The sequence below is a fragment of the Pongo pygmaeus genome, chromosome 21 (assembly GCF_028885625.2).
Source record: "Pongo pygmaeus isolate AG05252 chromosome 21, NHGRI_mPonPyg2-v2.0_pri, whole genome shotgun sequence".
Lineage (NCBI taxonomy): Eukaryota > Metazoa > Chordata > Mammalia > Primates > Hominidae > Pongo > Pongo pygmaeus.
This window is the reverse complement of record NC_072394.2, coordinates 44,036,592-44,049,416: the sequence shown is the minus strand read 5'-3', so window position 1 is coordinate 44,049,416 and position 12,825 is coordinate 44,036,592. Positions and strand designations below refer to the sequence as shown.

General features: G+C 43.4%; 1 protein-coding gene across 3 annotated transcripts in view; it reads left to right on the top strand.

Annotated features, from left to right (window-relative positions):
* Positions 1-12,825, top strand: part of CHD6 (chromodomain helicase DNA binding protein 6) — a 220,455-nt gene that overhangs the window by 65,760 nt on the left and 141,870 nt on the right. The window lies entirely within an intron of this gene.

Below are 12,825 nucleotides of genomic sequence, written 5' to 3'. Positions count from 1 at the left end.
GCTTTTTCAACAAGGGGAGACGCTGGCAGTGTTGGCTCGTCCCTTAATCTCTGGTACTTTCCCTGTTGCCTGTATCATAGTAACTGAGAGCTCTGTTCTGAATGACTTAATAATATGGATTTTTCTTGTTGCTCAGTTCATCTTCGTGTAGGAGTAAATGTAATGAAAACTGTATATCAGAATATTATTCAAATTAGCCAAGTAGAAGAGAAACATTTCCTCCCTTTGAACAGCTTTCTGAGTCTTTTCTGAAAGAGAGATGTGACCGATTCTTTATAGTTTATGTATTTATCCTTCTGGATTTTTGGTTAAACTAAAAGCATTCTTACTTACAAAATCCTTATTTATAATGATCTGTGGATGGGTTCCCCCTAGAGAGAATAGTGAAATATTTGGAAGAATGGGAGCATCAACTCTTTGGCATTTGGTATTTTGAAGGGCGTGTGGGATGGAGAGTGATTTATCTTGCCAGGATCTCTTTCTTTGGTTGGTACTGCTATGCCATGAGTGTAATATATTCAAAGGAACTCTGAGACCTCACTCAGGGAGGTTAGATGGGAGACCTGTCTCTGTCTCTTGGAAATGGGCTATTTCTGATGGGCTGGTTTTTCTTTTACAGAATTGATTGACAGCCTGGGAACTGGGGTATCTAAATCCCTGCTTTTCACTGGGACTCTATAACAAAGAGGTTGGGTGAGACTAGCCACTCCTACCTTTCCAGTTTGCTTCTAGGGAACCCTAGTCTAATAATAGGGTGACTTAGGTTTATGGGTTAGGGTTATGGTTACAAGGACTACGCCCTGGTCTGTCCTCAATGGCTAGGCTGGCTTGGGGAATTAGTTAATTCATCTGCTGTCAGATAACAAGAAGAGCAGAGACTAAATACTGTCTACACACTGGATTTATATCTGTCCTAGCTCAAAGAGTTGTCAGCTGATAGGCAAACGCTACATGGAATGCAGTTCCATGTACCAAGAACTTATCCTGTGGATACACTCAGGTGTGCAAAACTGTGTGTATAAAGGCTTAAATTGCTGTTTCATGTATGATAGCAAAAATGGAAAAGAACGTACACATCCATCAAAAAGGGGACTATTTAAATCATAGCACACCCACCTAGTGGAATATTATGCTGCTATTAAAAAGAACACATTACTGGCTGGATGCAGTGGCTCACACCTGTAATCCCAGCACTTTTGGAGGCCGAGGGGGGCAGATTACCTGAGGTCAGGAGTTTGAGGCCAGCCTGGCCAACATGGCGAAACCCCGTCTCTACTAAAAATACAAAAAAATTAGCTGGGCATGGTGGCGAGCACCTGTAATCCCAGCTACTCAGGAGGCTGAGGCAGGAGAATCACTTGAACCTGGGAGGTAGAGGTTGCAGTGAGCTGAGATTGCACCATTGGACTCCAGCCTGGACAAGAGCAAGACTCCGTCTCAAAGAATACATTACTGAAGAGAACCCCAAACCCTCAAAACTATTGTCATTTGTGGTATGTGAGCAGGTTTATATTTCTTAAAGCAATCTCCACATTTGTCTATTTCTAAGCATCCTTTAAGATAAGCATTTTTTTTATGGACCCAAAACATTTTATTTTTTTATTTTTATTTTTTTAAATTTTATTATTATTATACTTTAAGTTTTAGGGTACATGTGCACAGTGTGCAGGTTTGTTACATATGTATACATGTGCCATTTTGGTGTGCTGCACCCATTAACTCGTCATTTAGCATTAGGTATATCTCCTAATGCTATCCCTCCCCCCTCCTCCCACCCCACAACAGTCCCCAGAGTGTGATGTTCCCCTTCCTGTGTCCATGTGTTCTCATGGTTCAATTCCCACCTATGAGTGAGAACATGCAGTGTTTGGTTTTTTGTTCTTGCGATAGTTTGCTGAGAATGATGGTTTCCAGTTTCATCCATGTCCCTACAAAGTACATGAACTCATCATTTTTTATGGCTGCATAGTATTTATTCCATGGTGTATATGTGCCACATTTTCTTAATCCAGTCTATCATTGTTGGACATTTGGGTTGGTTCCAAGTCTTTGCTATTGTGAATAGTGCTGCAATAAACATACATGTGCATGTGTCTTTATAGCAGCATGATTTATAATCCTTTGGGTGTATACCCAGTAATGGGATAGCTGGGTCAAATGGTATTTCTAGTTCTAGATGCCTGAGGAATCGCCACACTGACTTCCACAATGGTTGAACTAGTTTACAGTCCCACCAACAATGTAAAAGTGTTCCTATTTCTCCACATGTCTCCAGCACCTGTTGTTTCCTGACTTTTTAATGATTGCCATTCTAACTGATGTGAGATGGTATCTCATTGTGGTTTTGATTTGCATTTCTCTGATGGCCAGTGATGATGAGCATTTTTTCATGTGTCTTTTGGCTGCATAAATGTCTTCTTTTGAGAAGTGTCTGTTCATATCCTTCACCCACTTTTTGATGGGGTTGTTTGTTTTTTTCTTGTAAATTTGTTTGAGTTGATTGTAGATTGTGGATATCAGCCCTTTGTCAGATCGAAGGGGTGGGTCGCCCCTCCACACCTGTGGGTGTTTCTCGTTAGGTGGAACGAGAGACTTGGAAAAGAAAAAGACACAAAGTATAGAGAAAGAAATAAGGGGACCCAGGGGACCAGCGTTCAACATATGGAGGATCCCCCTGGCTTCTGAGTTCCCTTAGTATTTATTGATTATTTGTCGGTGTTTCTCAGAGAGGGGGATGTGTCATGGTCACAAGACAACAGTGGGGAGAGGGTCAGCAGACAAACGCGTGAACAAAGGTCTTTGCATCATAGACAAGGTAAAGAATCAAGTGCTGTGCTTTAGATATGCATACACATAAACATCTCAATGCTTTGCTAAGCAGTATTGCTGCCCACATGTCTCACCTCCAGCCCTAAGGCGATTTTTCCCTATCTCAGTAGATGGAACGTACAGTCGAGTTTTATACTGAGACATTCCATTGCCCAGGGACGGGCAGGAGACAGATGCCTTCCTCTTGTCTCAACTGCAAGAGGCATGCCTTCCTCTTATACTAATCCTCCTCAGCACAGACCGTTTACGGGTGTCGGGCTGGGGGACGGTCAGGTCTTTCCCTTCCCACAAGGCCATATTTCAGACTATCACATGGGGAGAAACCTTGGACAATACCTGGCTTTCCTAGGCAGAGGTCCCTGCGGCCTTCAGCAGTTTTTGTGTCCCTGGGTACTTGAGATTAGGGAGTGGTGATGACTCTTAAGGAGCATGCTGCCTTCAAGCATTTGTTTAACAAAGCACATCTTGCACAACCCTTAATCCATTTAACCCTGAGTTTGACACAGCACATGTTTCAGAGAGCACAGGGTTGGGGGTAAGGTCACAGATTAACAGCATCTCGAGGCAGAAGAATTTTTCTTAGTACAGAACAAAATGGAGTCTCTTATGTCTACTTCTTTCTACACAGACATAGTAACAATCTGATCTCTCTTGCTTTTCCCCACACAGATGAGTAGGTTGTGAAAATTTTCTCCCATTCTGTAGGTTGCCTGTTCACTCTGATGGTAGTTTCTTTTGCTGTGCAGAAGCTCTTTAGTTTAATTAGATCCCATTTGTCAATTTTGGCTTTTGTTGCCATTGCTTTTGGTGTTTTAGACATGAAGTCCTTGCCCATGCCTATGGCCTGAATGGTATTGCCTAGGTTTTCTTCTAGGGTTTTTATGGTTTTAGGTCTAACATTTAAGTCTTTACTCCATCTTGAATTAATTTTTGTATAAGGTGTAAGGAGATAAGCATTTATTTAAATCAAAACATTCTATAGTGATTCCACCAAAATGAATTCTGGTTTCTTGTGAGATTTTACTGGTTCATGTTAAGACCTTTGGTATGTTAGCCAGCTGTTATGTAGCTTCAGTTGGATGGGTTTTTGTTTTGGACCTCATGGTAATTTTGATGAACAGAACAGGATTTTTCATTTAAAAATTAATATTAGATAGGATAGAGAAGCAGGTTACAGAAGTGAGCAACTTTCAGAAAGACTTGATCCTGCTCCTCTTATAAATACTGATGGTAGGCCATACTGATAACTGAACTGCAAGAAGTTGCAAAGAATGAAAATAGAAAATGATGTTCAAGTTAAAGCAATATATACGCTCCAGGATGGAGAATTCAGTGCCTAATAGAGAAGAGGCTCATGTTCTGGAGTGAATTTCAGCTTTGATTTCTATAGAACAGGATGGAAACTCTGACCTTACGATTTAGTTGTAAAATTTTGGGTAAGTTCAGCTTTGTCAAATGATCCTTTATGGAAATTTTTCCTTTGTGCTTCCTAACTAGTTGGGCATTCCACCACACCACTGTTGATGTCATCCATGATGTCATGAGGGTGGTGGCCATCAACACTGCAGACACAGACTGGGCAGTAGTCCCCAGGAGCTCTTTAATAGTTCCAGAGAGTTCTCTGGCTAAAGATTGGTGCTGCATCTGTCGAGCAGTGTTGACAGTCTCATCAAAAGTGATATTTCCACTGTGTTTAATGTTTTTCTGTTTCTTTCTGTCTATTGGTGGTTCTTTGAGGGCTTTGATGATTAGGGCAGAGGCAGAAGGTATCACCTCAATCTGGGCCTGTCTGTTCTGAATGGTCAGTTTCACTGTAATCCTTAGATCCTTCCAGTCTTCTAGTCACCAGTTGCCTTGGCAATGTCATCATCAACCTTTTTGGGAGACAGACCCAGGGGGCTTATCTTGGGAGCCAGTGCAGACATGGCATCGACTTCACCCCCGGTGACTCTAATCTCATTGGGGTCAAACTTCAGCAGCATGGTGGAGGCAGCTTGTGTCAGATGAATCCGATTCAGGACGACTGAAGAAAGTTGCACTTTGGCCTCCTTTGAGCTGGAAGACAAAAGCCAGCCTTGTTTTTCTGTCACTTAAATGGAAGTAATCATAACATGCCTCACATCATAAGATTAGGATTAAGTGGGGTAATTTGTCGAGTACTTGGTATTTAGTTCATCAGTGGCAAGGAAATCTTTCAGTTTAACAATAAAAGTAACCATCAGACTTTGCCTTTTACCATGATTCTGAGGTGTTAGAAGTAGCAGCAAATAAAACATCCATCTTTTAAAAACCCTCATTCCTATTAATTCACTTTGCTCTTCCCTGGAGAAAAATGGCATGTAAATACCCTCTGATCTCGATATTCCTCATTTCTTTGTTTAAAATCTTATCAAGGTAAATTGAGATGGTAGATTTTTACAAATTAAATCAAAACTCAGTAATAAATAATCGTGCTTCTTATTAACCAGAAAGGGCATAATAGGAGTAATGTGCCCAGAACAAAGGGTTTAGAGATTGACTTTGTTTTGCCTAAAGAATCATTGTGAGAAAAATAGACTAATAAAACGTTTAAAAGTGAATCATTCAGGAGAGCTATAGACTTTTATCTACATTAAAAAGAACTAAACTGCTTCTAAGAAATACGTTATTTTAATTCTTAAGATGACTAAGCATTATTAGGCAGAAAAAAATTATAAAAATAAAATGTGAACTCTAATCATTGAAAACCTGTGTGGCACTATTGATGTATAATATGGTTGTAAATACTTCTTTGCAAGAGGGCACATCCTAAGGTTAGCAACAACGAAACTGTGATATAGGAATATTGATTTTTATTCATCTCAGCTCCTTGCTTGGCACTGGGAAAAACATAAAAAATGATAAATATTACTTAATGTATAATATGGTCTGCAGGCAGGTGTCATCTTAAGGGGTAAGAGGGCTTTGGGACCACATATCCAGTGTAGAAGACAGTTAATAAGCAGTGAATGCAATAGAAATACATAATATAAGTTAGGATGACAGCTTGGAGCTGACTTAAGTAACTACGGGAGAATCTTGCTTCCTGACCCCATGCCAAGAGCTGGGTAAGCAGAGCCCTTCATTCTTAGGTCCTCTAGAAAACATAAAGATGGGAAGAGTTTTCTTCAAATATACTGTGAGAATCTCAAAGACTTTCAGATTATTAGACCTTATTTTCTTCCCTGGAGTGAATAGGGTATAATTTATTCACTAAACAAATATTTATTGAGTTTTTCAGCATTAATTCATTAATATTAATTCAGAAATATTTGCGTTCTACTTGGGGTCAGGTTCAGTAGTAACTAAAGCAATTTCTCAAGAAATTTCTAGCCTGGTTACAAACTATTAATATAACCGGGGGATGAAATATGCCTCAGAAGAGCCAGAGTTTTACCTTGTGGTGGAAGATCATGCTCTGGAATTGGAGAGTATGGAGGCCGAGGGAAGGTCAGCCCCACCAAAGAAATTGAGAGTGTTCTAAAAAGAGGCAGTGTCTTCTGTGGGGAGCTAGGTTTCAGGCTTTTTGCTTCAGGGGCCTCAGGAGGAAAGCTTAGGAAGGAAGAGAGTAATACAGGTGGATTTGGGAAGTTGAAAGACATGGTGGGAAGGGAGAAAGGAAAGGCCTAGTGTATGGTGCTAAATTTTGGGTGGTGACCAAGGGTGAACTAGGACAAGGAATAATTCCCAAAAGAATTGGTCCCAGAAGTCCTCTAGGGAGAGATGAGGATTCAGTTTACTAGTAGTATGGATCACTAAATCATGATCCATAATTCAGAATAGTGAAAGAGGAAGAATAGCAAAGTTGATAATATGGTTGAGTGAATAATTTACTTTTAAGACTTTTTGACCTCATCCTGCAGAGGGTCTGAAGATCATCTGGGCTAATACTAGCCTAGATGACTAAAGAGCCTCACCCTAGAATCATGTTTCAAAAGGACTTAAAAGGGCCCTATCCACCTCTTTTCTCCTCCCTCCTCCAGAAAAGAAGTCTTAGCATTAAATGCTTTCCCCTCTTTGAACATATCTTAATATTTTTTTTTCATTATTCTTACTCACTTTATGTTCTGAAACATACACTCGAGGCCAGAATAAAGTCACTGGGATGGCAAAATAACGCTGATTTATTTCATGTGAGCTGTGGATGAAGCTAGGACTGTGTAGCCTGAGGAAATGAAGACTTAAGAGCATCACGTGGAAAAGAGATTAAATGTGTCTATTGCTGGACCTGTGGAAGAGAATGGGACACGTGGGGAGAGTTAGAGGAGGATAGGCTTTAGCTTCATATAAAGGACATCCGGAGAAGTTGAGCTGCGCAGCTGTGCCATATGCCTTGTAAGCAGTAAGCTCCCTGTCTCCAGAACTTATTAGTTATTATTTTCTCTCTCTCCTAATTCTTTGCTTGTATGTTAGAAAGCATGAGATGGGAGTTTGAACTCAACCTCAGAGGCCCATCCTGACTAGAATCATAGTTTGCCAGTACATTTATGTATGGTATTTATAAGACCAAAGTAAATTGTATGTAAGTTGACACAATTTTAACTAAAATATTACATAGTAATCATATATTACTATGATATAGTAATATTACTGTACATATACAGTAATATGATTATTATAATATAGTATATTATATAACAGTATATATGATTATATAGTAATCATATTACTATGTAATATTTTAGTATTAAAATACTAATATTTTAATTTTAGTATAAAATATTAACATTAAAATATAGTAGGATTAATTATATATTAATATTAAATTTTAATATTTAAATTGCACTGTGGTTGATTTAATTCATGTTACTAATGTTATCAGATACGTCACTAGCATCTATGAGACAGACACAAAATTTTAATGGAAATAAGCTGCTAATTTTAAAATCCTATGCATAAAGAAGCTATAAGTCTTGTAAGTTTACATGTAGAAAACACTATCGGTCTCCCTCTCCCTCTCCTCTCCCCTCTTTCTTCGGTCTCCCTCTCCTTCTTTTTTCGGTCTCCCTCTGTTGCCAAAGCTGGACTGTACTGCCGTGATCTCATCTCGCTGCAACCTCCCTGCCTCGGGCTCCTGTGATTCTCCTGCCTCGGCCTGCCGAGTGCCTGGGATTGCAGGCGCGCGCCGCCACGCCTGACTGGTCTTTGTATTTTTGGTGGAGACGGGGTTTCCCGTGTTGACCAGGCTGGTGTCCAGCTCCTGGCCTCCAGTGATCTGCCCGCCTCGGCCTCCCGAGGTGCTGGGATTGCAGACGGAGTCTCGCTCACTCAATGCTCAATGTTGCTCAGGCTGGAGTGCAGTGGCGTGATCTCGGCTCGCTACAGCCTCCACCTCCCAGCCGCCTGCCTTGGCCTCCTAAAGTGCTAAGATTACAGCCTCTGCCCCGCCGCCACCCCATCTAGGAAGTGAGGAGCGTCTCTGCCTGGCCGCCCATCGTCTGGGATGTGAGGAGCCCCTCTGCCCGGCCGCCCCGTATGGGAAGTGAGGAGAGCCTCTGCCCGGCCGCCATCCCGTTTAGGAAGTAAGGAGCGTCTCTGCCCCGCTGCCCATCATCTGGGATGTGAGGAGCGCCTCTGCCCGGCCGCCCCGTCTGGAGGTGAGGAGTGCCTCTGCCCGGTCGCCACCCCGTCTGGGAGGAAGTGAGGAGCGCCTCTGCCCGGCCGCCCAGTCTGGGAGGTGAGGAGTGCCTCTGCCCGGCCGCCTCCCCGTCTGGGAGGAAGTGAGGAGCACCTCTGCCCGGCCGCCCCGTCTGGGAGATGAGGAGCACATCTGCCCGGCCGCCCCGTCTGGGAAGTGAGGAGCGCCTCTGCCCAGCCGCCCCGTCTGGGAAGTGAGGAGCGCCTCTGCCCCGCCGCCCAGTCTGGGAGGTGAGGAGTGCCTCTGCCTGGCTGCCACCCCGTCTGGGAGGAAGTGAGGAGCGCCTCTGCCTGGCTGCCACCCAGTCTGGGAGGAAGTGAGGAGCGTCTCTGCCCGGCCGCCCCGTCTGGGAGGTGAGGAGCGCCTCTGCCCGGCCGCCCCGTCTGGGAGGTGAGGAGCGCCTCTGCCCGGCCGCCCCGCCTGGGATGTGAGGAGCGCCTCTGCCCGGCCGCCCCGCCTGGGAGGTGAGGAGCGCCTCTGCCCGGCCGCCCCGCCTGGGAGGTGAGGAGCGCCTCTACCCGGCCGCCCATCGTCTGGGAAGTGAGGAGCGCCTCTGCCCGGCCGCCCCGTCTGGGAAGTGAGGAACGCCTCTGCCCGGCCGCCCCGTCTGGGAGGTGAGGAGCGCCTCTGCCCGGCCGCCCCGTCTGGGAGGTGTACCCAACAGCTCCGAAGAGACAGCGACCATTGGGAGCGGGCCATGAGGACGATGGCGGTTATGTTGAAAAGAAAGGGGGGAAGTGTGGGGAAAGGAAGGAGAGATCAGATTGTTGCTGTGTCTGAGTAGAAAGAGGTGGGCGTAGGAGACTCCATTTTGTTCTGACTAGGAGAAATTCTTCTGCCTTGGGATGCTGTTGATCTATGGCCTTTCCCCCAGCCCCGTGCTCTTTGAAACATGTGCTGTGTCAACTCAGGGTTAAATGGATTAAGGGCGGTGCAAGATGTGCTTTGTTAAACAGATGCTTGAAGGCAGCATGCTCTTTAAGAGTCATCACCACTCCCTAATCTCAAGTACCCAGGGACACAAACACTGCAGAAGGCCGCAGGGACCTCTGCCTAGGAAAACCAGAGACCTTTGTTCATGTGTTTATCTGCTGACCTTCTCTCCAGTATTACCCTGTGACCCTGCCATATCCCCCTCTCCGAGAAACACCCAAGAATGATCAATAAATACTTCATAAAAAAAAAAAAAAGAAAAGAAAACACTATCATAAAAAAGGCTACTTAAAAACAACTAATGGAATTGCCTTGTCTCCTGTCTTGACCAGAGGAGTCTGGGAAGCTCTGGTGACCAAGTTTTTGAAGCAGCTTCAAAGTGATGATGAAGGATTTGGATCTGTGACGTTTTTAGCTCGCGCACGAGTATTGATGTGACTGTGAAGAATTGTCTTCCTCTGCCTAACTTTGTTTTTTTTTTTTGAGACAGAGTTTTGCTTTGTTTCCCAGGCTGGAGTGTAGTGGCAAAATCTCAGCTCACTGCAACCTCTACCTCCTGAGTTCAAGCAATTCTCATGCCTCAGCCTCTTGAGTAGCTGGGATTACAGGCGCCCGGCGCCACGTCTGGCTAATTTTTTGTATTTTAGTAGAGATGGGGTTTCACTATTTTGCCCAGGCTGATCTCAAACTTCTGAGCTCAGGCAATCCGCCCGTCTCGGACTCCCAAAGTGATAGGATTATAGGAATGAGCCACCGTGCCTGGCCGCTCTGCATAACTTTGATTCATCCTTGGGAAAACTAGCCCAAAGGGTTAAAGTATTATGAAAAAACCAAAAGTGCAACAGGAGTGTCTTTTTCATTTTGGTATGGTTTGTAACTTTATCATGAACTTACTGTCCAGGAACTACATAATATTTAGATACTGAGAATAAAACGTTCTCATTTTGTAAGGATAAAAGAAATATGTCTACTGCTAACAAACTACATTCTTATGATGGTGGTTGTAGATCTTTGGTAGCTGCCAAGTCCATGTTTAAAATGACCCTCATCTTGGGACCCTTCTGGGTGAAGCTGAAAAGTCTTAGACATCATTTCTTTAATATATGTCGTACTACATGTATTTAATATATGTCCACTTAATAAATTGTTTATTCTTGATATGTTTCTCATCTGATCTGGAGAACAAGTGGATTTATGAAGAAATGGATAGAAGAGGAAAAGTTAGTGAATGGAAAGTCATCTGGGGAAAGGTTGAGGAGAGATACAGGTGTGTTGGGGAATGGGCGATGGAAACAAAATAGAGTTTGGTTAGAGGTTCTTGCTGATTCTTATTTCTAAGTTTGTTGTATCCAGTACACGAGACAGTGTGACGTGATTAAAAGTAATGGCCCTTGAAATAGGAGTCAAATCCCAAATCTTAGCTTTACCACTTACTAGCCATGGGACCAAGTTGAGTTATTTAGCCTCTCTAGGCTTCTACTCTGTAAAATGGAGTCATAATATGCCTGTATCTTAAGGTTGTTTTGGTGATACATTTAATAAGCTTAGTATCTTCCTAATACCCAATTGTTAGTAAAATTAACTATTATTATTATTGACATCCTTTTTTTTTTTGAGACAGAGTCTCACTCTGTCACCAGGCTGGAGTGCAGTGGCACGATCTTGGCTCACTGCAATCTCTGCCTCCCGGAATCAAGCAATTCTCCTGCCTCAGCCTCCTGAGTAGTTGGGATTACAGGCACACGCCACCACACCCAGCTAGTTTTTTGAATTCTTAGTAGAGATGGGGTTTCACCATGTTGGCCAGGATGGTCTCAATCTCCTGACCTTGTGATCCGCCCGCCTCAGCCTCCCAAAGTGCTGGGATTACAGGCATGAGCCACTGTCCCTGGCCTTGGCATCCATTTTATATGTAAAATATCAGAACAATTCTGGGTGGTTACAGTCATTGTGATTACAAGGCTGAGATATATAAAAGGACAATTCTGGGTGGTTACAGTCATTGTGACTACAAGGCTGAGGTATATAAAAGAACAATTCCTTATCCATGAATACAGTCTTTCTTTTTCTTTTTTTTTTTGAGGTGGAGTCTCGCTCTGTCACCCAGGCTGGAGTGCAGTGGTGCGATCTTGGCTCCCTGCAAGCTCCGCCTCCCGGATTCACGCCATTCTCCTGCCTCAGCCTCCTGAGTAGCTGGGACTACAGGCGCCCGCCACCATGCCCGGCTAATTTTTTGTATTTTTTAGTAGGGACGGGTTTTACCGTGTTAGCCAGGATGGTCTCGATCTCCTGACCTCGTGATCCACCCACCTTGGCCTCCCAAAGTGCTGGGATTACAGGCGTGAGCCACTGCGCCCAGCCGAATACAGTCTTTCTAACTCTAGGCCGGGGTCCTGGTTTATTATGTGGCAGTGATAGGAGCAGAGTTGTCCTAAGTTTTGGGCCTAGGGCCTCTGGTAGCCCAAAGCTACAGTAAAACTACATGTGGGCCAGGAATGAAGAGGTAGGAAAATAGTCTTATTCACCCCAGTAGATTCTGTTCAGCATCTACTTGTCCTAGAATATATCACCAAATAATTCTAAAAGACGTATCTCCTGGCCTTTGTTGGTGGAGCAAACATCATTCCACTTAGGCAGATTAGGAAATTGAGTTACTGTGAGGTTTTGGTCTACCCAAAGCCATAGTTGGAAATAAAAGTAGTTTCCAAAAACAACACAGGCACTTATTATTATTTTCCCTCTCTCCTCCTAATTCTTCCCTGTCAGCATCTAAATTTAGCCATATACTAGCCCACAGTTTTTGTTACTGCCTAGAGTTAACAAGAATTAGGTTGACTGCAGATTTAGAGATTTCAAATTTCTAAGACTCTTGAAACATCATAAAAGTATCTCCTGTCCCTGTCTCCCCATTTTAATTGCAAAAATATGGAAGTAGAAGTGGAGACTAAAAATGACAGAGTCAAGTATTTGGGGGTGGAAAGATTTTGAAAAAATGACATTACCAAATCTGTTGACCACTCTTTAGTGCTTCACTTACCTGCTTCTCAGCAGCGTTTGACACCTGTGATGATTCTGTCTTGAAATGCACTCTTCTTCAGGCTTCTGGGATACCATGCTTTCAGTCTTACATTTTTTCCCACCAACTTCGCTTACCTCACCGTTTCTTCTCACTCTGTAGGTTCTTCTTCCTCTGGTGATCCTGAAACATTAGTGTGTGTCAGGATTTGGTCCTGTTTTCTCTTCTCTTTTTATTCTTGCTGGGCAGTCTAATTCATTCTTCTAGAAATTTTTCTTGGAAAATTATCCAAGAGCCTACTGGATTTCTCCACCTGAATTATCCTTAAATACCTGCAACTGAACTCTCTTCCTCCTGGTTCTAACCAGCTGTGACTATGTGAAGAACATCA